Source organism: Ovis canadensis, chromosome 3 (genome assembly GCF_042477335.2).
Source record: "Ovis canadensis isolate MfBH-ARS-UI-01 breed Bighorn chromosome 3, ARS-UI_OviCan_v2, whole genome shotgun sequence".
Classification (NCBI taxonomy): domain Eukaryota; kingdom Metazoa; phylum Chordata; class Mammalia; order Artiodactyla; family Bovidae; genus Ovis; species Ovis canadensis.
Genome location: NC_091247.1, coordinates 165,623,139 through 165,646,817, shown reverse-complemented (window position 1 = coordinate 165,646,817; position 23,679 = coordinate 165,623,139). Strand labels below are relative to the sequence as shown.

Sequence of the window (23,679 nt, the reverse complement as noted above, 5' to 3'; positions counted from 1 at the left end):
GTCTCAGACAGTATTCTAAGCACTTTATCTGTGGTATCTTGTCTAATACTGTAAGAATAGTGCTGCTACTGCTTTTCTTTTTTTAAAAAATAATTTATTTATTTTTGGCTATGCTGGGTCTTTGTAGCTATGCTCAGGCTTTCTCTCTCTGCGGTGTGCAGGATTCTCATTACAGTGGCTTCTCTTATTGCAGAGCACAGGTTCTAGGGTGCTAGGGCTTCAGTAGTTGTGGCACCCAGGCTTAGTTGCCCCAAGACACGTGGGATCTTGCTGGACCAGGGATGAACCTGTGTCCCCTGCCTTGACAGGCAGATTCTTAAACTGGCTCAGTGGTAAAGAATCTACCTGCCAATGCAGGAGATGCAGGAGACAGGGGTTCCATCCCTGGGTCAGGAAGATCCCCTGGAGAAGAGAATGGCAACCCACTCCAGTATTCTTGCCTGGAAATTCCCATGGACAGAGGAGTCCAGAAGGCTGCATTCCATGAGGTTGCAAAGAGTCGGACATGACTTAGCAACCAGGCACCCACACGAAGTTCACAAAGATCGTAAATAATGGAGATAATATTTGTGACTAGACATTCTAACCTGGGAGTTCTCATTTTATTTTTTAGCTTATACTCAGCATCTGAACCATTCAGGGCTCTATACACACAGAGAAGGCAGCTGCCTAACAACTTTGCAGCCGAGTGCTGTGTTGATCCTGTTTTTATTTTTCTTCCCCTTTTGCTAAAGCTGTCCCTGTGTTCATGCTAAGTCGCTTCAGTCATGTCCAACTCTTTGTGAACCTATGGACTATAGCCCGCCAGGCTCCTCTGTTCATGGGATTCTCCAGGCAAGAGTACAGGAGTGGGTTGTCATGCCCTCCTCCAGGGAATCTTCCTGATCCAGAAATGGAACTCCTCCTCCTGCATTGGCAGGCAATTCTTTACCACTAGCGCCACCTGGGAAGCCCTTTCTTTAAACTAAATTGAGTGAATTTTGATTTCTTGCAAACATAGATAACCTGCCCATGAGATCGATTTCATTATTCACTTTATTCCAGGTTTTGCCTACATGAAGAACTCTGAGTGTTATTATAGATTCATAGTTGGGACCCTAGATGCAAAGCACAACACATCAACTTGGAAATTATTTACTGCTTCATATGAAAACCCTTTCTTCTGAACAGGTCCAAGTAATTACTGAATTTATAATGAGATGTGTTTATAAAATATTGCATATGAAGACAGTACAGTGTGATCTGCATTGGAATTAATATTAAGGATGTAGGCATCAACTGAGTGTCTTACTTATGGATTTAGAACAGTTTTTGCTATGTGGTATTCAAGAAATTATAACATTTTTCTTGGTATTTTCATTAGCTAGGGAAGTTGATGATGAAGGTCCTTCTGATCACTTCCTGTTCTCGGTTTTGCAGAAAGAACAATATCTGTAATTTTACTACTATAAAAACAGTATTGAGTTAGACATGTGTGTCTTCTTTGAAGGGCAAGAAAAAAATTCACAAGAAAATGAATCAGGGCATGTGTAGCAGTGGAGGAAGTAGGAGGCAAACTTTTGTGAGGAAGAAAAATAAAATATACAATAAGAATACATCTCAGAAGGGAATCATATTGGGTTACTGATCAGAACATAAAATTATGTACAAAAGTTCACCCCTTCCAAACTGGGAGAAATATTTATAATATTTTATTATTATTCATAATATTACTTTAAAAAATTGTGCTTCACACCAGTGTCTGAGTCTACAGCCTTTCTTTGGCTTTCCTTAGCTATGCAGTTGGCCCACTGATTATATTTGCAAGCTCAACCCAAGTGTAATTTGGCTTTACAGATCAATCTGAATAGAGGCAGACTATGTAATTAAATAGTCCCTGCTCAGGATCCTCAGAAGCAGTGAGGCTAAGCTGGAATGGGGTGCCCCATTAAGCTAAAGGAGGGATTAGCTTTTAGCAGTATTTTTCAACAACATTTAAGACTTGGTCCACATGGTTGACCCATGGGTTTCCACTGTAGCTCCCTCAAGTCTAGACCTGTTTTCTTTCAATGTGACTTACCTGCCTGCATTCATGAACTTGCATCTCCCAACCTCGTGTTCTTCTGTTCTTAGGGCTGCTTTGTGCTTGGCTTCACATACTGATTGTAGAAATCTCTAGAACCCTAGTTCTCTGTGAATACTGGAATGCCACCATGCTGTTTACAGTCTTCTCTGGGTAGAGGAATCCTTGAAACAATCCATGAAATCAAACACTTCATCTGTTTCTCCCCAGTCCAAGTGTCCATTCTCCTGTTAAAATCTGGTTAAAAGCATGGACTGTGCCACACAGTCAGAGATCTGTCAAAAAACAAGGACTGTAGCCGAAATTTCAAATACTAGAGACTGAAGTCTATAGCCTTGCCTAAGGAAACACCTTGATCTTTGAATGTTTATTGTGTTGTTTTGTACAGGGCATTCTCTGTACTAGTTTTTTGTGGTTATAAAGCAACTAGCAAAAAACTTAAATTTGTATTTATTTTCTAATAAATAACTTTCTGATAAACACATTTATTTTCTAATAAATAAATTTCCTTGGCCCAGAAGCTGAAGCCCTGCTACTCTAGAGAAGATCACAATGGTGGTGGCTGCAACCTTACCTAGATTTAAGGTTATCACCCATCATGCATTTCCATCAGTGGGTCCATAATCCTGATTCATGGCATGAACTCTTCCTAATTATGACTAGTAATACTCATATGTCCTCTAATATTTAATCTGATTCAAATGTCCCATTTTTTTTTGAAGATGTCTAATGCTATTTAGATGTATCAGAATTGCCAAGCTGCCAATTGTTTTCTCTCATTCTTAAATTACAAGGACCTTGAGAGGTGAAATCACGTCATAGTTTCTTGAAATTTACCCACAGACTATTCTGCACTGTTTGTTTCTTTCTGGCAAACAGAGTCAACTTCTAGAATCATTGGCATGGACTCATACTGCCTTGGCTGTGTATGATCAATCACGTTACTGTTTGACATATTGTGATGCTAATTAATAGTTAGTTTAAACTTTTTTTGAAGTTGTTTAGTATTTTTGTTGTTTTTTAATATACCACAATAAAAGGCCCAAATTCCTTAATTGTTTCTTTTTTTGGTTAAAACTAAGACTTAGTTCAAATTAGACAACTTGGGTATGTGGTATGAGTATAGTTTTGTTTCAGTGTTTAAGGTATATAAACACAAGTTTTGTAAATTTGTTTTTTTAAAATATGAAACTTCTTTTTTCTATACAGAAGGTAGGAAAGTATGATTTTCATTTTTTTTATTCTCTCCATTGGGGCAAGGGTCAGGAAGTGGATGGTACACAAAGAAATACCTACTCATGTTAATTCAGGGATAGAAATTTGTCTTTGCATTGAGGAAATTGCATTTCAGTTGTATTTTCAGTATTTCCTGATATTTGCAACTTTATCTACATTTTCCATTCCACCCCCCAGTCACACACATCTTGTGTCCTCTGACTCTTTGGATTGAAACAAATATGAAATTAATTCCCTCATTACCACCACATTCTACACTGGCATAAATGTCCTATGTGCCTCTCAAGTGAGTGTGCTCAAGTAAGGTAAAGATAAATTGTTAACTAAGCTAGAGAACTGTCTTTTAATAAAGGATAAGCTAACATTAGAAATATCTATTTAATTACATGTTCAAACATTATTATCAGCCTACTTATATGTTGCTGTGATACTGTCCAAACCAGTGCAATCTTCCTTCTAGGCTGAAAAATATGTTGTCCCCCTCCTACTCTTGCTGATTTAAAACAGAACACAGAAATTTGTCAAACATTTCAGTCTAATCTATTTCATATATTGATAGGATAAATGAGACTGTATATATTTTGATCATCAAACAGAATGGAGTACCCGATATATTTTTTAATCAATTTTCTATACGATTATCTTTGTGTTGGTTAGGAAGAGTCTTTATATACCTCATGTATTCTTTATGTATACATATAAATACATTACATATGTATATGAATTTTATATATACCTTCCTTCAAGTTAAGGCTTTCTTTTTTATTTTCTATATAGCGTCTTTTGATGAATGAATTTTAATAGCTAAATTCAGCAGTTATTTTCACCTTTTTTTTTTGTTTGTTTAATTTGTTATTCCTTGCTTAATACATCCTTTCCTGGCCCCAAGGTTAAAGATACTATTGTAAATGTCTCTTGGTTCTGTCCAATAGACTTGTATGCAATGATGGAACTGTTTTATACTTGCCACTGCCCAATATGGTAGCCACTAACTACATGTTACAGCTGAGCAATTGACATGTGAATGGTGTGATTGAGGAGCTAAATTTTAAAATTTAATTTCAATTAATTTACATTTGAATTTAAATAGCCTCTTGTGGCAATTGTCTATTGTATTGGCTAGCTCAGCTGTGGCATTGTTTTATTAGGAAGGGTGATTATGTTTACCTTATGTTCATTTTTCTTCAGGATGTAAGGGGAAAACTTAGTCTCATATTTTCCCATATGGATGATGAGTTGGCCTAGAGCAACAGTTTTTTTTTTCCCCTACTGATTGATAACACTAGTTTTGAAATTAAAATAATTTGTGAGTGTGCGTGCGTTTCCTGACTTTCTGTTGTATTCCTTGATGAATTCATCTATCTTGGTACTAGCGCCTCTCACTGTCAGTCACCACAGCTTTATAATGAGCCTTGATATTTAGTCATGCACATACTACTCCTCTGGTTCTGTTTCACAAATAACTTTGCTATTCTTGGCCTTTGATCTTTCAATACATTTTAGACTCAGGTTTTCAGGTTAAAAAAATGGGATTTTTCATTACAGTTGAATCCATGCATCTACTTATGATATTGAAACTTTTAATTCAAGAGAGTGATTTATCTCTATTCATTCATGTCTTCTTTCATGGCCTCTATTTGCTTTTAATCTATGAAGGATTTGGTATAGCTTGTTATATTTTAAAGGAAGAACTATTCCTTGAGGATACTATGTATGTTGCTTTTTTAAAATAACATTCTATCTAACCTCTCAAACTGCTAGCATTAAGTATGATGTTACAGGTTTTTGTTTAGTTTTTTATTGTTATAGATACCAGATTAAGGCATTTTTCTTCAGTTTTTAATTTGGTAGAATTTTGAGATGATTTTAAAATTTTACTTTATTGTGATGAATTAGTTTAATTGTTTTTAAAATATATACTGATTTATTGTTTGTCTTTTGGCCGCAAGTATTCAGAACTGAATTAAAGACTAATCATAATCTTTAGGTTGTGACATGCTCTCATCATTCATAGCTATATTTAATTATGTTAATATAATTAAAACTAACAAACTCACCAACCAATTCAAGAATTAGAACATTAACAAATATCGAAACTTACTTATGTTCATCTTCCTGGTCTTATTCTTTGATTATTATCCCCTTGTTACTCCTCCCCTTCCCAGAGCTAACCACTATTGGAAGTTTTATATTTTTTTTATCCATTTGCTTTGCTTTGCTTTTGTTTGGTTTTAGTAAGTTATATTTTGGAAAATAATTTTTTTAATGTTTAGTTCTTATACAGTTCTTCATCATCCCTTACTCTTTAATTATATTTTAATCCTTTCCTATTTAAAATGTACTCAATTTATATGTTTAATTTAGCTATCTAATGTATTTATGGACCAGATTATACATCTGTAGTTTCTTCTAGTTTTTGCTTAATAATGGCTTGCAAATGAGTGTCACTTGGATGTTCATCATTTGAGAATTATTTGAAACTTTAACTAAGTTGGATTTCTAGTTGAGAGAATTTGCATTTCCTTTTTCCTGGGTCAGGGGCATTACCTAATATTATAAGCTGTTTTTAGATGTTTGAACCACCTTGGTAGTATGATATTAGAGGGCAAAGTCATGTGAGGGATTACTGTTGGTCACGAATCGTCAGGTGATATTTTTTGTTCCCTATCACCAGTGCCAAATTTAGAGGCAGACTGGTTCCTTTGCAGTTGCCAGCTGTGTTATGTGTGTATGTGGAGCATTGCAAGCTTGCAAACTTATTTCTGGTACAATGATGATAGTTTTATTGGGTCACAGGAGGGCATATCACCCTTTAGATTTTCCATCTCTGGCTGACCTTGGGTTGTGTGATCTATTGCAAACACCCAAAGGCTGTGAAATCTCAAGTCCAAGTCTACCTATTTCATCAAATGTCCCAAGAGGAAACCTGAATAAAGTAGTCTTAACCACTTGGTTTCCCCTTTCAGTTAGTTTCATTTACTGGATATTTCTTACTTTCTTTCTAGTTTTATGTACCAACAAAAGCTACTTTTATGTACATAAAACTTCTATTTTTTTATGTACATTTTTTAGTTGCTTTCAATGGAGGGATTTTTATACTGTGAAGGACAGAGACTTGTACAAATTAAGTAATAAACTCAGTAATTGGAAAACCAGGGGATTTTTCTTGGAGGCTAATTTCAGGAAGTCTGTTAGGTCTGGCTGGAATGGTAACACAGGCCTGATCTTCCCCATAGTCTTTTGATTTTCCTTTCTGTTGCAGTGCAAAATTACCTCACACTTTCAGTGTCCAGCACCGTCCCACTGACTCAGTCTCTCCATGTATCACTTCAGATTTTTGAGACAAGATAAACTTGTCTTCACCTCACCTATAGATGGTAATATGGTAGTATACTATTTAAGGAAAATATGCTGCAATGGTTAGATCAGTGGTTCTGCATGCAGAAGCAGCTAGACTGGCTGGATTTGAAGCTCAGCTCCAAATCTTTCTAGCCTTGTAATCCTAGGAAACTTTCTTCATGATTCTGTGACAGTTTCTTCATCAGTAAATGAGAATGATGATAATAGTCCCTACCTCATAGTTATGATGAGGGTTAAATGAGTGACTGCATATAAAGAGTAAAAAGCAAGAGTAGTGCTTTGGATATAGTGGCTACTCAATAAGTATTAGTTATTTCTTTCCTGTCCTCACTTGACGTAAGCCCAGGTCTAATTGGCTGTGGCCTGGGGTTAGGATCATGTGGTACCTAGGTATGTTGTAACTAGCAGGTCTACCTAGGTGTGTTCCTTCATCGTTGAGAAGCAGGTTGAAAGAAAGAAAGGCAATAGCAAATTTGCCTAATATAGATTGGTGAAATAGAAACAAAACAATTTGTCAGTTTGGGAAAAACATTTTTAATATTGTTTCTTTTATATAAAAATATAATTGAATCGTGGGGCTTCTCATTTGGCACTAGTGGTAAAGAACCTGCCTACCAGTGCTGGAGACAAAAAGGACAAGGGTTCAGTCCCTGGGTCAAGAAGATCCCTTGGAGGAGGGCATGGCAACCCACTCCAGTATTCTTGCCTGGAGAATCCCATGGACAGAGGGCCTGGTGGGCTACAGTCCATAGGGTTGCAAAGAGTCAGACATGACTGAAGCAACTTAGCATGAATGCAAGCATACTTGAATAGTAGAATTGTTACCTAAAAAGATAGATTAGAAAAAAATACATTGAGCTATATTATGTAGCATCTTATACCTGAAAATTTTCCTATAGCAATTAATCATATACTTATTTCATTTATTTATTTATTGGCTTCACTAGGTCTTTGTTACTGTGCGTGGGCTTTTTCTAGTTGAGGTGAGCTGGGCCTACTCTGTTTCGGTGCACAGGCTTTCACTGCTATGGCCTCTCTTGTGGAGCACAGGCTTTAGGCACATGGGCTTCGGTACTTGCAGCATCCAGGCTCAGTAGTTGCAGCACAGGAGCTCATTATTGTGACTCAAGTGTCCTAGAGTGAGTGGGCTCCAGTAGTTGTGGCACATGGGCTTAGTTGCCCCACAGAATGTGGCATCCTCCCGGACTAGAAATTGAACCTGTGTCCGCTGCATTGGCAGACAGATTCTTATCCACTGTACCACCAGAGAAGTCCAGTCATATACTTGTTGACAATCTGTTATATATGAAACCCTATTATATAGGAGGGGCAAAAATGAGGTAAAACAGAATATGTTAGTAGCTGTAATTGCAGATTATAGAAGTAGAATCATAAATATTTTATAGAAGAAAGTTTTATTCTTTGACTAAATAATTCTAGGAAATCCTAAAACATTTCAAGGAATCATTTTCTCCATCCTTTTAAATGCCTGAGGTTGTTTTTGGTTTTTGACTCTTTTTCTTTCTGGTGGTTTTGTTTGTTTTTTAAGACATAAACACGTGACATAAAAGTAAAGGTCTGGACTCAGCCTAATTCTCCACAAATTAGTATATACAGTTATGTTCTGAGCTATTTCTAGGACCTTGGTAACTTAAAAATGAGTATGTGATGTGTGAAAGTCACTCAGTCATGTCTGACTCTTTGCGACCCCATGGACAATATAGTCCATGGAATTCTCCAGGCCAGACTACTGGAGTGGGTAGCCTATCCCTTCTCCAGGGGATCTTCCCAACCCAGGGATCGAACCCAGGTCTCCTGCATTGCAGGTGGATTCTTTACCCACTGAACTATCAGGGAAGCCCTGAGCTATAAAGTGAAAATCCATTTCTTCTGTAAACTATGTTATGCAGAGCTAGATCAGTAATCATGCCTCTGAACATTCTACTCATTATATCTGAACTGACTTCTCAAACCTTCTCCGAACTGTGTGTGTTTCATGACTCAGTTCAATTCTCATTTCCTCTATGAAATCATGCCAGTCCCATATGAAGCATATATTGCTTTCATAAGAACTTAATCTACCCCTGTTGTAACTTTTAGCACATTTGACTATAATTGTCTACTTATATGTCTGTCTCCTCCATTAAGTAGTGAGGAAAAAACACATCATTTCTGTGTGTGTGTGTGTGTGTGTGTGTGTGTTTTAACCCACATCAGGGATTGAACCTGTGTCTCCTACATTGTCAGGCTGATTCTTCACTGCTTATAGCCACCAGGAAAGTCCCTTTGCATTTTTTATACACCACTAATCCTCCAACAGAATGGTGGCTCCCTGGGGTGGTCTCTTTCCTTGATGGGATACCTTTCCTCTTAGGGAAGCTCATAGTCCTTGCTTGGTGCTCAACATTAAGTGGCATATATTGGTTAACTAGTGAAACACTCAAACTGAACAGATTTTATGCCTTTCATTGATTAAAATGTAATATTGAACAGTATTTTATAGTTGGAAGATCATACTTCAGAAAACACTGTTTACTAATGTTATTAAAATTGGCACCTTGCAAACCTCTTTGAAATTGTTTCCTTACCTGCAAAAACCTGGTGGTGAAACCTCTCTTAGCAGGATTGTTACATAACAAGTGAAACACATATTGAGATTTCTCGGCTCAGACTGGGGTGCTCCAGATAAATCATCTCCTTTCTCCCAATTGATGGCTGTGGACTAAACAGTGAAAATGATTCTTACTAGCATAGAATCACATAGTACCATGAGAAAACCTAACAGAGTGACTTTGTGACTTAAAGTTTTGAAAGTTATTATGTTGATGGAATATGTATGCATTTAATCTTCAATAATTTTTTCACAATAACTGTTTCATAATAAACTTGTAAATTTAGACTTGTACCTTTCCAGGTGCTGAACATTAAGCTAATTCTCTCATAAAAGGATTAAATGATTAAAATCAGTAGTTTCTTGGTATCCAGTTTCTTGGTATCTTGGTATTCAGTTTCCTTTTTGTCAAGTCACATAAAAATGTAAAATATAATACATTTGTTTCGAGGACAAGTACCTGGAAGACTTGACTGTATGTTTACTGTATTCTTTTTAAACAGGAGATATTTATCACTATGTATTAAATACTTAGGTAGTCAGCTTACTTTTGATTAAAATTCAAACTTAGAAATTTTAAATTTAGACTAGTTTTAAGGTTGAGAGTGAGGTAGAGATTGATGGAAATGTGTTTTCCTGCTGCATCAGTTTGGATTCCTGAAGAGTTTGATATACTACAAGGCTATTTCTTCAACAGTTATTAAGCACTGGATTTATTTTCTTCCTGAGTTTAGGCTTATAGCTCAGGCAAAGACATAAGCTCTTCTGCTGCTAGAATAGGCCTTTGGGAAGAAAATACATTCCATTCTGAGCTTTTGTTTGTAGCAAAATGTCAAGTCAGTTACCTACTGAACATAAACCTCAAGAATTCTGGGAAATCAAACCTGAAATAGATGGAGACAGAGGCTTCCCTGGTGGCTTAGTGGTAAAGAATCTGCCTGCCACCGCAAGGAGACACTGATCCCTGATCTGGGAAGATCCCACATGCTACGAAACAACTAAGCCCGTGCACCACGACTACTTAGCCTGTGCTGTGGAGCCTGCACGCTGCAACTACTGAGCCCATGTGCTGCAACTTTTGATTGCAAGTTTTGATGCTGGCATGCCCTAGAGTCTGTGCTCTGCTACAGGAGAAACCACCACAATGAGAAGCCTAGGCAGCAGATCGAAGAGTAGCTCCCACTCGCTACAACTAAATAAAAGCTTGTGCAGCAATGAAGACCCAGCACAACCAAAAAAAATAAATACATAGATGGTGACATCTGCCAGGAGAAGAAAATTGGTATCGGATTTCATAAGGCCTAGTAATGCAGTTATAGTAGGATTCAGATAATCAACAGGAAATTTTATGGTTCATGCTGTATTATTATTATTGTATATAATATTATTATATATAAATTCCTCGCTAATTCATTTCAAACATACATTAAGTGCTCTACTCAAAGTACTCTACTACATAGAGGTTTTTGTGGATATATATATATATATAAAGAAAATCTGATTCATGATTGTAAGGTTAAATGAGTGTGTGTGTATGTTTGCATGTTTATATGTGTGTGTATGTGGGTTGGTGGGAGAGGTTGGGTCAGGGATAGGGAGAATTAAAAAAAACAAATAAATGACTATAGTGGAATATAAGTACAAAGAAAGATACACAAGAGAGAGAAACAGATCTGAGAAGGGAGGAGTCGCATGTTGATGGGAAGGTAGCTTTGCATCTGAGCCTTAGAGGTAAATGAGTTGAGTGAAAGATACACTAGCAGAGAGAAAACTGAGGCCTAAGTACACAGGCCAGGAACGAGAAGGTTGAATTAATTTACCTCCATTGTAGTTTATGTGGATTGGAGTAAAATTCAAGCATGCGTGCTGTTTCTCAGTTGTGTCCGACTCTTTGCGACTGCATGGATTGTAGCCTGCCAGGCTCCTCCTTCCAGAGGATTCTCTGGGCAGGAATACTAGAGTGGGTTGCCATGCCCTCCTCCAGGGGAATCTTCCCAACCCAGGGATGGAACCCATGTCTCAGGCATCAGCAGGTATTCTTTACCACCAGCACCACCTGGGGAAGCCCTGAGATTAAAACAGATTGAAGCTAAATATTAGAATTTGGTATTACTTCACTATTAGAGATGTTAGATTTAACAAAGTATGCATTTAAATTTGTAACTTACAGTGGAAAAGGGAGGGAATCCTGTTTCCAACCTTGATTTTCTTTAGATACTTTAAACTGATCTAGGTTTCTTGGTCTCAATATTATTGATATTTTTGACTGGATAATTCCTCTTCAGGGGATGTTTAGAGGCAGCCCTGGCCTCAACCCAGGGCTAAGATTAGAGGGAGGCAAGGGAGGCAGGTAGGCCATGGTGTTTAAGGAGGCAATCACTCTCGGGGTCATGTGAACTTTAATCTTGAGTGTGGATAACCCTAAGAGTGAGTAAGTGCCTCCTTAAATTTGGAGCTCTGGGAACCTCCCATGCCTGTCACAGTCCTGGCACTGCCTCTGTCCACTGGAAGCCAGTAGCACCCTCCCAGCTGTGACAGCCAAATAACTCTCCACATATTGCCAGACATCCTCGGGGAAACAAAACTACCCAGGTTAAGAACCACTGCAATTTTACTGGAATAACAGCATATTTGTTTTTCATTTGTAAAATGGCAAGAGGAGCAGCCAGCAGTGTGATGGAATTCAACTGAAAGGTAGCAACTAAATACAGATGGAATTTGGGCTGAGACACACTTGGGGAGTAAGATTTGAAGAGAGAACTGTGGGAAGAGGCTGCTGTGATTAATGGGCTGATAGGCATTGGCATTAGGAAGAGACAAGGGTTTGTATGAAAGTTACCTAAAGGTGAAGGATCCATCCTGCTGTTAATAATCTACCTTACTTCTAGGCCGCAGCTGCACTGAAGAATAATAACTTTGCTGTCAGTCTTGGGGTCGATATGATGAGACTTCCAACTATGTTTTCCTGGTCCTTGTACAAATGCTCAAAAAAAAAAAAATCTACAGAGTGCTTGTACTTTATTTTCTTTTTATAAAACTAGGCTGTCTTCTTGGTTAATACATCACTGTGCTTATATTTGCTATTATCAGTTCTACCCTACCCTGCTCTATTCTATTTTCCTGGGCTCTGGGGAAGCTGTGGCACTTGGGGATGTGCAGTTTGTGCAGTGTGGTTACTAAGGTTACAGATACTTAGACCCTAGCAGAGTACTAGCCTTATCAGTTAGTATGAGATCACAAAGGCATGTCATATTATATATGTTTTCATGGTAAAGGTTAGATATGGCTAATTAATGTTTAGCAATGGGGTTTGAAGCCTAAAATTCCAGGGGCCTCATATTCAATCATATTCAAGCACATAGCTCCATATACTTTTGTGACACTTACCACAAAAGTTGCTCTGTAGTGATAATAAATTAAACGAGTGTTGTAGCTCACTCACATCTGCCAGGCAGTGTCCTGTGTGTTTTATTTGCATTTATTGTTCCAGTAATCTTTGGTGGTGGTTCATATTATCTCCATTTCATGGATGTGGAAACTAAACTTAGCCAGTTTCTTTAACTTGCCCACAGTCACAGGGTTAGGATCACTTGATTTCAGATCTGCCAACTCTTGAGTGCATGTTCTTAACTGTTACTTCAGGGCTGCATGTAAATGACCTTGTAGGTTGTGCAGGGCACAACTCCAGGTATCCCAATACACACTGTACACGTTATGAGTGCTTCAAGAGTGTCTTGGTAGGTATACACACAAAGTGAATTCTAATGCTTTGAAATACCATTTCCTTTTAAATTTTTATTGAATGGTATACAGTGAAGGATGGGAATATGAGGAGTGATTCCCTTCCTTCCTCCCTCCTTCCATCCCTTCCTTCCTTCCTTCTTCCTTGTGAGGACAAGCCTAAATGTAAATTCCTTTGAGGAAAGGATGGGATTCAGCTGAAAGATTGTTCCTTACCTATTGTGATTTCCCAAATTCTGGTGTAGCTGATGCTCTTCAGGAATGAAACTACCTGTTTAGAACTCTCCTTTAGCTAGTGTTATTGAAAATCGTATAATACCACCCGAGTTCCCTATCTGAGGCCTGAGGCTAGAATATTCTCTCACTATTATTTATTATTGTCATGGATCCATTAGCTTTTGCCATTAGAAGCTATACTTATACTAAAGGTGTTACAGCTGGATGTATGTGCTCCAAATTCTCATTATAGGCTGCTGACCTCTCCCTATAAATCTCATCTTGGAGTTATCAGCTTTCTACTTGTTGGCTCTAATTGGAAAGTTCTCTGCTATATCCAGGTACAAAATGTACTATCAGAACTTGAATTTCTGCCCCTTATTAACATTGCCTTTGTGACTTATTTCCTCAATTCTCTTTCCACTGGCAATCCAGCTGAAACAAATTCCTTGGTTTTATATACAAAGTGAGCTTGTGGTAGAACACATTACAAATCATACAGTGCAATAAACGAGAGCACAGTCTAATACTTTTACCATTAGAGAATATTAAAATGTCCTTTGCTTTACTAATTAATTACTTGCACACCACTTTTTCACTTAATACTCTAGAAATAAATTCCTGCATTTTTCATCAGTTTGAAACTCATTTTACAGTTGCAAATCCAAGTATCAGATAAACAATAGAAAATTCTGTGAAGAGTTTGTGAGGAGTTGTGTTATAATTTCCTGAAACATACCTACACTTCAGATGGTGTCTAATTTTATGGATATGGAAACTAAAGACTGTGTAATCCAGAAATGGCAAAGGGAATGTTTGTGACTTCATTTTTCTTTCCATCAGAAATAAACATTTCCCTGAGCAAATCCTTTAGAATTTCCAGATATTTAAGCTGGTGAATTTCTCAGTGGTATATCACTATATCCTTTTTTTGAGATAGGAAGTATATATACCAAACTTAGAAACTCCTGAACTCTCAAACATTCCTGTTCTAAGATCTTTATATATGATAATAATGACATACCTGAAATCAGTGTTACTCAGAAAAATTTACCCTAAGTTCATACTTTATATCTTCAGTTTCAGTTCAGTTTAGTTGCTCAGTCGTGTCAGACTCTCTGCGACCCCATGGACTGCAGCACGCCAGGCCTCCCTGTCCATCACCAACTCTCGGAGTCTACCCAAACTCACGTCCATTGAGTCAGTGAGGCCATCCAACCATCTCATCCTCTGTTGGCCCCTTCTCTGTCTGCCCTCAATCTTTCCCAGCATCACGGTCTTTTCAAATGAGTCAGCTCTTTGCATCAGGTGGCCAAAGTATTGGAGTTTCAGCTTCAACATCTGTATATATTTAAATTTCTAAACAATTACTTCACAAATTTCAATCAAAAGGCACTTACTTTGAAACAATTGTGTAGAGTATGCTGAATGTGAGTTTTGTTTTTCTTAGGTTTTACTTTTTCCTGTTAAAAATTGATTAAGCAATTTTTAAATAAATGAAGCTCAAGCTTCATGAGGCCATGAGGTAAAATGATCAAAACTGTATAAAATCTAAATTAAGACCTATGTAGAAATATGTTATTTCCAAGAAATTAAACATGAATACATCTTTTTTCTTCAAATGAACTTATTTTCCCTAGCGTTAATATTGAGAAACAAAGAGGAAAAACTTAGAAAATCTTCATTATTGAAATATGAGGTTGATCATTTTCTTTTTGCTAATATTTGGAACGAAATTTTTCCAGGCCTCTTCTGATTAAGTTACTGTACAGAATATTTAGACTATGTGCATCTCTTATATTTGGTGACAAAGTATGTGTACAGTAAAGGAATTTATTGCAGGATATTGTTACCTTGGGGCTTCCTTGGTGGCTCAGGTGGTAAAGAATCTGCTTGGAATGCAGGAGACCCAGGTTTGATCCCTGGGTCAGGAAGATCCCCTGGAGAAGTGACTAGCTACCCACTCCTGTATTCTTGCCTAGAGAATTCCATGGACAGAGGATCCTGACCAGGTCCATGGGGTTGCAAAGAGTTGGACATGATTAAGTGACTAACACTTTCATTTTTTTTTTCATTGTTACCTTCAGAATTATAGGGGTGCTCAGGAGATTCAGCTGAAAATACAATAGGAAAGTTAAAAGATAAACTGAGACATATCAAAATTCTTAGGAATTTGAGCAAAAAAACTATTGGAATTAAAACCAAACCGGAAGTGGTTAAGACGGCTCCACCAAAAGGTACTTGGGGCGAAACTTTTATAGAGAAAAAGCAGAAGCAAAGTAAGGAAATTATCACCTGCTTACAGCTCAAAGCCTAGTTGGCAGTTTCTGATGGGCTGTCTTTGGTGTTTTGATTTTATAACTGTGAGGCACAGGCTTAGATTTTGGTGTGTCTACATAGATCTCCATAGCACATAGACCTCTACAGTCATGGTGTCCCTGCTTAATTAACTTAACAGATAGTACCCACTTTGGATATGTATTATACTATAAATTTGATTACATGGATATAAGAGAGATTTCAGCTTTGTGTAGCACCAGACACACTAGGTTAATCCAAATATTACTCCTTGGGTGCATAGACTTGATATATTGTTTTTCAGAGAATATGTAGACTATGAGAAAATAATTCCTGATTTCAAACAACTTAGAAAATTTTGTTCCTATTTCCAAAATGGGTCTATACAAGTCAAGTACCCCTGACCTCTTTGCTCATTACTTTATACAGAAAATGGAGACCATGGTTAGGAATAGTTAGCTTCCACCTTTTGAGTATTAAAGAAGAAACTATGACCAAGCCATACCACTCAACTGTAAATCTATTAATAATCTTTCCTGGTTTAGTATTAGTAGAAAGGTTATCTTTGTTTCAACCTCAGTTTGCCCTTAGTAAAGGAAGCAGTTCCCATTCTGCTGTTTTTGTGTGCACATTGGAAGACAAAGGAAGAAATGTGTCACAGAAATTGTTTAAAATGCATAAATTTAGGATACCATAAAATGTTAATCTGTAATCTGTAGAACCCTGCATAAACATCTCATGCTCAAAGGACGTTAACAGAATGCATTTGGGAACAAGAGGATTTTTTTCCACAAATACTTTGAATACAATAATAATCTGATATTTTATAGTGACTAGTCATTTCTTCCTCTTTGCCTTCCTGCTCTTTTATCATTCTCTTTCTCCATTTCCTCCTCCTTCTTTCTGTCTTAGCATTCCCCTATAAATAGAAATAGTCACTGCCTTTTTTTAAAGTTGCCATTATTTTCCAATCTTGTGATTTGTATTTTATAGGAACTACGATTCTAGACAGAGGAAGAATTTTTTTTTATGAGTAATGGTTTAAAAAATTTTTCTTTATCTATTGTCTATCTATCATCATCTATCTGTCTATTTATTGGCTACAGTGGGTCTTTGTTCCTGTGTGTGACCTTTCTCCGGTTGTGGTGAGCAGGGGCTACACTCTAGTTGTGGTGTGCAGGCTTTTCATTGTGGTGGCTTCTCTTGTGTGGTAGAAAACAGGAGTGTGGGTTCAGGAGGTGTTGCCCAGAGGCATGTGTACTAGCCCCCAACCAGAGATCGAGCCTGTGTACCCTGCATTGGCAGGCAGATTCTTAACCACTGGACCACCAGAGAAGACCCTGGAGGAAAAGTTTTTTAAAATATATACAAAGTTTTAAATAGTACTCTCTTTTTTGTTGTATTCCAGTGGGTTAATAATTTTTTTAAAAAAATTATTCATAATACTATGTGTTATCAAGTGCCAAGCTGTCTGCAAGTAGTATATTATTTTTATTTCAATGACCTATAACATATTTCCATTTTGGAAAATAAGAAAATTTGACTTTAAGAAAGTTAACTAAAATTTCCAAATTCACATAGCTTGTTAGTGATTAGCCCAAGAAAAGATAGATCCTGACTCTTAATTCTTAAAACATTCTATAAGTAATTCTTGGATGTCTTAGAATTAAACGCTACTAAATATTTTTTCAGTATGTCAAATATAAATATGAAAACCTCTTCCATGATAGTCTTTTATAAAAAGAGTTTATAGGTTTCTAAAATGTAGACTAGAATCTCTCTTAGCTGTGTTTGCTTATAATTAACATAGGAAACATAGTATTAAGTACTTGTATGAATATCAGATTATAACAACAGCAAAGATATTTTCATGATTTCTATAGCTTTTCTATTAACATGTGAGTTGCATTATTATACCTTAGTTGTTGACATAATCTGAATGAACATAGTTCTTATTTCAGCTTGAAATACTGATACTGTATTTCTTAATCCAATGCAGTTTTTATTAATATCTATCATTGCGAAGTATCAACTCAGTAAGACACACCTGACCAAATTTTATAATCCTTTTGGCTCATGGGCTTGGATTTTGAAGACTTTAAAAGCATGCTGATTTTGTTTTCTAAAGATTCTTTAGCAATTCTAAGACTTAGTCCAGGTTCATAATGCTCTTGCAGTTCCCACCATTTTTCTTTGATCTTATCATTCCCTATCCTGGAAATTAGTTTTTAGTTTGCTCTATTAGTTTTTGTTTGCTGCAATATATTGTTGTGCCCCTGTCTTATTCCTCTTCTTATAATGTTCTTACAGATATTATTGTCTATATGCAATAAAACAAAACACAAAGACAACCTAAAACTACAACACAAACTCTTTATGATATGATGTTGAACCTATGCTGTATAGCCAAAGTGATGTAGGAAAAGACAGAGTTGCCGACAAAGAATGGCAGTCATTGTCATTGGCTCATTCTCATCAGGGGCTCACAATTCATATACCTACTTAGAGCATCATCAACAGATGCTAACCCATTTTCAGCCTCATGTCAAATTTAAATGCTTATAAGGAAACTCAAGTGGCTCAAGTGGCAGAAATCTGCCAGTGCAGGAGCCCACAAGAGATACAGGCTCAGTCCCTGGGTTGGGAAGATCCTCTAGAGGAGGAAGGGGCAACTCACTTCTGTATTCTTGCCTGGAGAATCCCATGGACAGAGGAGCCTGGTGAGCTATAGTCCATGGGGTTGACTGAGCATACAAGTACATGAATGGAAACTCAGAAATACCACTAGAAACAAAAGAGGCATTAAACTTACAAAATGTGTAAGCAGACCACAAGGAAATTTGTGATTTAGTCTGCTTTTAATATTTGACTTTTGGGGGAGAGTGATTTCATGATTGCAATTGATACATTCCATTTAAATTTTGATGAATGTCTCTTTTTTGTCATTTTAATAATATATATTAACTTGAACTTTGCACACTGCAGAAAAAGAAATCTTAGAATTTCATTTTTGGAGTACTTCCCGGGTAGTACAATCACCAAGACTCCATGCTCCCAATGCAGGGGATCTGGGTTCAATTCCTGGTCAGGGAACTAGATCCCATATGCCTCAGCTAAGAGTTGGCATGCTGCAACTAAGACCCGGTGCAGCCAAAAAAAAAAAAAAAAAGTCTTGAGAATTTCATTTTTCCAAACATTGAGATTGTTCCTTTCATTTGCTACAAGAAATTAAATAACTGAAATTCTGAAAATAACATAGTGCTTTCTCTGAAATACTCTTGGGTTCTAACTACCCAAAACACATGAGGATCCATGCCACCATTGGCTACTAAAACCACTTATCATGCCAAATGTTTGCAATTGTGTAGGATTTATTTCAATGATTGTCTTTTCTTTTTTATCATTTGACTGACAGATATGAAAGTCATTGGCAGCCTCTATCAAACACAAGTGCTGCCATGTATTTAACAACTGAAAATACCCACCTTTCATCTTGGCAGCCTAATAAAGAGCCTGATGTTCTAAATGTCTTCTCAAAAAACATTTTTTTTAAAGAATATTTTGGTGCTTAATCATAGTCTCCTCAGAAATCTTTAAATTAATGTTGTACAGGTTTTTTTGTGAGGAGCTGTGTGTATGAAAAATGATTTACATTGGCAGATTGAGAAGTCTAAAATGAATTCTATTTGAATAAAACATTCAGGGCAAAATTTGTACAGAAATATTTTTAGTAATATCTATATAAACACAGTTGATTCTTGAATAATAGGTGTTTGAACTGCTCTAGACTTCACTTTCACCTTTCACATATTGGAGAAGGAAATGGCAACCCACTCCAGTGTTCTTGCCCAGAGAATTCCAGGGACGGAGGAGCCTGGTGGGCTGCCATCTATGGGGTTGCACAGAGTCGGACACGACTGAAGTGACTTAGCAGCAGCAGCAGCAGCAGTCCACTTATAGAGGGATTTTTTTTCAATAAATAACATACTAGAGCACTATACAATCTGGTTGGTTGACTCTGTGGATACAGAATCTCCAATACAGAGGAACTTGGGATACGGAGGCTGATAGGTTATACTGGGATTTTCATTCACACAAAGGCTCAGTGTACCTAACCCCTCCGCATTGTTTAAAGGTGGATTGATATACATACATTTTACTTGAAACAGTCTTGTATAAACTCATTAAGCTTTTTCTCTGCCTTTAAATTGGAACTGTGGTTGCCAGAATATGTTAATACCTTGAAATAGCAAATACAAAATATTAAGTGAATCTGTATACTAGTATATCTGTATACCTTTTCCATTGCAGAGGCCTTCCCTCTAATCACATTAGCTAAAGGAACCATTTCTCCCAACCCCTTATTCCTATGATACTTAAAAAAAAAATTGCTTCATACAAAGCAATACTTTTGTCTGCTTGTATCCCCTACTAGGGCAGAAACATTGTATGTTGATTTGCTGCCAAATTCTCCTGAGTCTAGTCTTCTACATAATATGCATTCATGCATTATTCATTCATTCAAAAATATTTCTTAAACGCATGTAAGAATTAAAGATTTTAAAATTAAAAAAATAAAAAACTAAAAAAAAAAGAAAAAAGAAAAGCATCCTGAAGGAAGGTAAAAAAAGCAAAAAATATATATATATATATATATTTCTTAGAACTTACTTGGCTTGAGATGGGGAAAATGTGATGAACAAAATGAAGTCCCTGCCCTAATGGGATGCAAAACTTGAATTAAAAAGGAATATTTTTGATAGTTCCAGATTTATTCTATAGCTGGGCAATAGTTTCTAGGGCTCATATTATATAGATGTGAGAACAAAGATAAAGTTAGTCTCCACCCCCACCAAACATTCCTTTTATGACTTTTCTATTTTTATTCCAGTGAGTCATTTTAGCATGGGTGCTTTTGATTTGGGGAGAGTCACTGAACATTATTGGTTATTGCTGGTCCTTACTTTGTCCATTTGTGAGAAGAGGGAGCCAATTCCAGTGCTTTTCTACAACTTAGGGCTTAATAAACCACTATCGATTGTGCCTTCCAGTGTGTGTCAGCTTCTCTTTATAGGGAGCCTTTCTGGCCTTTTCCTAGATGGCACTAATAAAGGCAGTCTGGAGTTTTGTTTGGTGGAAAGATCTGCACTAATGCTAACAGTTCACCGTTCTGGAGTATCAGTAGTCTCTCCAGGTGACCTGAAGTACTGAATAAAATCTAACCAAACAGATGTTTCCTATTATTACTTTAAATGGTGTAAAGAGAAAAAGTTTGAATTTACAGATCTTTTAAATTGTAACCGTAATTTATTTTAACTTAAACACAATCTAATATACAGCCTTTCCTATACATTTTAGTGCTGGAATCATACTTTATGAATTGATCTTACAAGAGTTACAAAATAAATTTGCTGTCTTAGTTTTCCTGTATGACTACACTGTTTAGTTACCATAAAGCCACACATGTTGTTATTTCTGTGTTTTCATAAAGCCAGGAGTATAGTATTTACCTTATTACAATTTTCATAATTATTTGTTTCTAGTTTTGCATCCCCTATTTAGTCTGTGAGCTCTTTGATACTAGACACTCTATTGTGCTTTGTTTTGTAACAGTCTAACCCAGCACAGTGTCTACCATGTAGATTAATGTCTACCATGTAGATGAGTGTCTACCATGTAGATTGCTGAAGATCCTTTGGGTGGCTATAACAAGATTACAGTTCTGGAGGCTGAAAGTCTGAGATTAGGGTGCAACATGGTCAGGTGAGGACCCTCTTTCAGACTGCTGATTCCTTGTATCCTCACATGTTGAAGGGGTGAGTTAGTTTTCCAGAGTCCCTTTTATAAGGACCTTAATCCCATTACTGGGGCTTTCCAGGTGGCACAGTTGGTAAAGAATACGCCTGCCAACGCAGGAGATGGAAGGGACGTAGGTTCGAACCCTGGATTGGGAAGATCCCCTGGAGTAGAAAATGGCAACTCACTCCAGTATTTTTGCTTGGAAAGTTCCATGGGGAGAGGAGCCTGTTGGGCTACAGTCCATGGGTGACAAAGAGTCGGACACAACTGGAGCATGCAGGCACATACGAATCCCATCCCTAATCACCTCCTAAAGACCCTATCTTGGAATACTATCACCTTATATGTTAGCTCTTCAACATAGAATAAATCATAGATCTATCATAGATGAGAATAGATCATGCTCAGTATACGCTCAAAAGAGATGAATAAAAATTAAAGATTTAGATTGGATCCAATTCTTTGTGCAGAGATTAGAGCCTTGAAGAGAGTATAGTCCAGAAGGGAGAATACACTTCAGCAATGATTACTTTTTTCACTGTGATAATGGTTGAAGTTATGAAATACAGGGACAATATAGGGCCAATAATGAAATGAAAGTTGCTTAGGGAAGAGTATTCAATCTAGGTGAGAGAATTGAACTGATGAATTCAGATTGTTGTTATGAAGACCAACAGAGAAGAATTCTTGAGTGATTGTGAAGGATTTGTAAGGAGTGTACAGAGTAAAGAATGATGAAATTTAATTGAGAATAACTTGTTTAAAATTGGAAAAATAGACATGAAAGTGTTGGAAAATTCATTTTATTATTGTAAATTATTGATGAGTTATCACTGCTAGCATATGCTAAAACTAGATTTCTGTTGTCAATTTTTAAAAGCCCTTGGATAATTTAGATTTATATAATTCACTTAAAAAGCTATATTAAATGTTAATAAGTGATAATACCCACCACATTAAGACTTTGCTCCATGCCATGACTGTGCTACATATTTTTGAATGCATTATCTTTAATATTTAATACACTGCAATTGTTCACATTTTACAGATGAGTAAACAGAAGGTTAGAGAGCTCATTTCACTTGTCTTTGATCACACAATTTATGAAATGCCAGATCTGAGATTAAATTCATTCCATTAAAATTTTTATTTGTTTTATTCTTCTATTCTATTCTTCTTCTTCTTCTTTTTTTTTTTTTGACTGTGCCAGGTCTTAGTTGTGGGGTCTTCATTATGGCACACAAGGTCTAGTTCCCTGACCAGGAACTGAACCTGGGCCTCATGCAGTGGGAGTGTGGGGGTCTTAACCACTAGACTACCAGGGAAGTCCCAAATCCATTCCATTTGAATTGAAAATTTGTGCTTTGTTGCACTACACTGTAATATATCCCAATGAGTCCCTAAAGTATGTATACACTTTCAGCATGAGTTTAAAATGTCAACCATAAATGTATATAATTCAGTTATCTCTTAAGTGATCACTCATTCATTCATTGATTCATCAAACATTCACTGACAGTCTAGGCACTGAGCAAAAAGTACTGTTTATACAACATGCTCAATGCCCTTTTGAAATTTATAGTGGAAGAGAAAGGCATTTAGAAATATAAATAACTATGTAATAACAATTTTGATAAATGCTGTGAAGAAAAATACAGTGCCTTTTGTTAAGTATATTATAGAGCAGGATTCACATGTACTTACTTTCCTGTGGGCAAATGTAATTAGATTTACAATATAGCTTAGTGTAACCCAAGAAGATGCTTAAAATAGCTCTAGATAAGTGGTACCACAGCAGTGTAATCAAACCGAACAGCCTGAAAACATTGGTGTTCCAGCAGCCTTTCCACGGCACAAAGGGAATTTTGGTGAATTCAAGAAAACTGCGATGGTATACCTAACAGGTTTTGAAACTTTACCAAATTTTACATGTGTATTTCAACTTCAGAAGGTGACTTTGGAGCTATCTCTTCAATGACCTACAACTGTTCACAAAAAATAATAAATATCCAAGAGTTGACTATTGCACTGCCCTTTAGAAAGCAGTATCTATCCTGCTGCAACTCCAAGCATGTGGGAAATTTTGAACTAGAAATATTGAGAAAGTATTTGTTAAGTTCGAATATTTGGCTTCATATATTACTAACATTTGGCATTAAATCTAAATAGCAGTAAAATAGGAAAATTTATATCTTTTAGCACCTAATAAAGCTGAATGGCCAAAATAAACAACCAAAAACAGTTTTAAAAGGCAAACAAATTTAAAAAAAATTGTGAAACTTAACTAGATGTTAATAACAACTTAGGTCCTGGCTTTATTGCAATTCAAAGGTTCAGTTCAGTTCAGTTGCTCAGT

The 23,679-nt window shown here is 36.6% G+C and overlaps 1 protein-coding gene across 7 annotated transcripts in view; it reads left to right on the top strand.

The window, feature by feature from the left end:
• SLC16A7 (solute carrier family 16 member 7) overlaps nt 1-23,679 on the top strand; it is a 196,529-nt gene that overhangs the window by 22,332 nt on the left and 150,518 nt on the right. The window contains exon 1 of one of the 7 annotated variants that reach the window (XM_069584781.1): nt 11,742-11,963. The exons of 5 other annotated variants lie outside the window; for them this stretch is intronic. The gene's annotated coding sequence lies outside the window, so the exon portion shown is untranslated. Of the gene's footprint in view, nt 1-11,741; nt 11,964-23,679 lie in introns of those variants that run through there. One more of the 7 variants, XM_069584787.1, reaches the window with a different exon arrangement.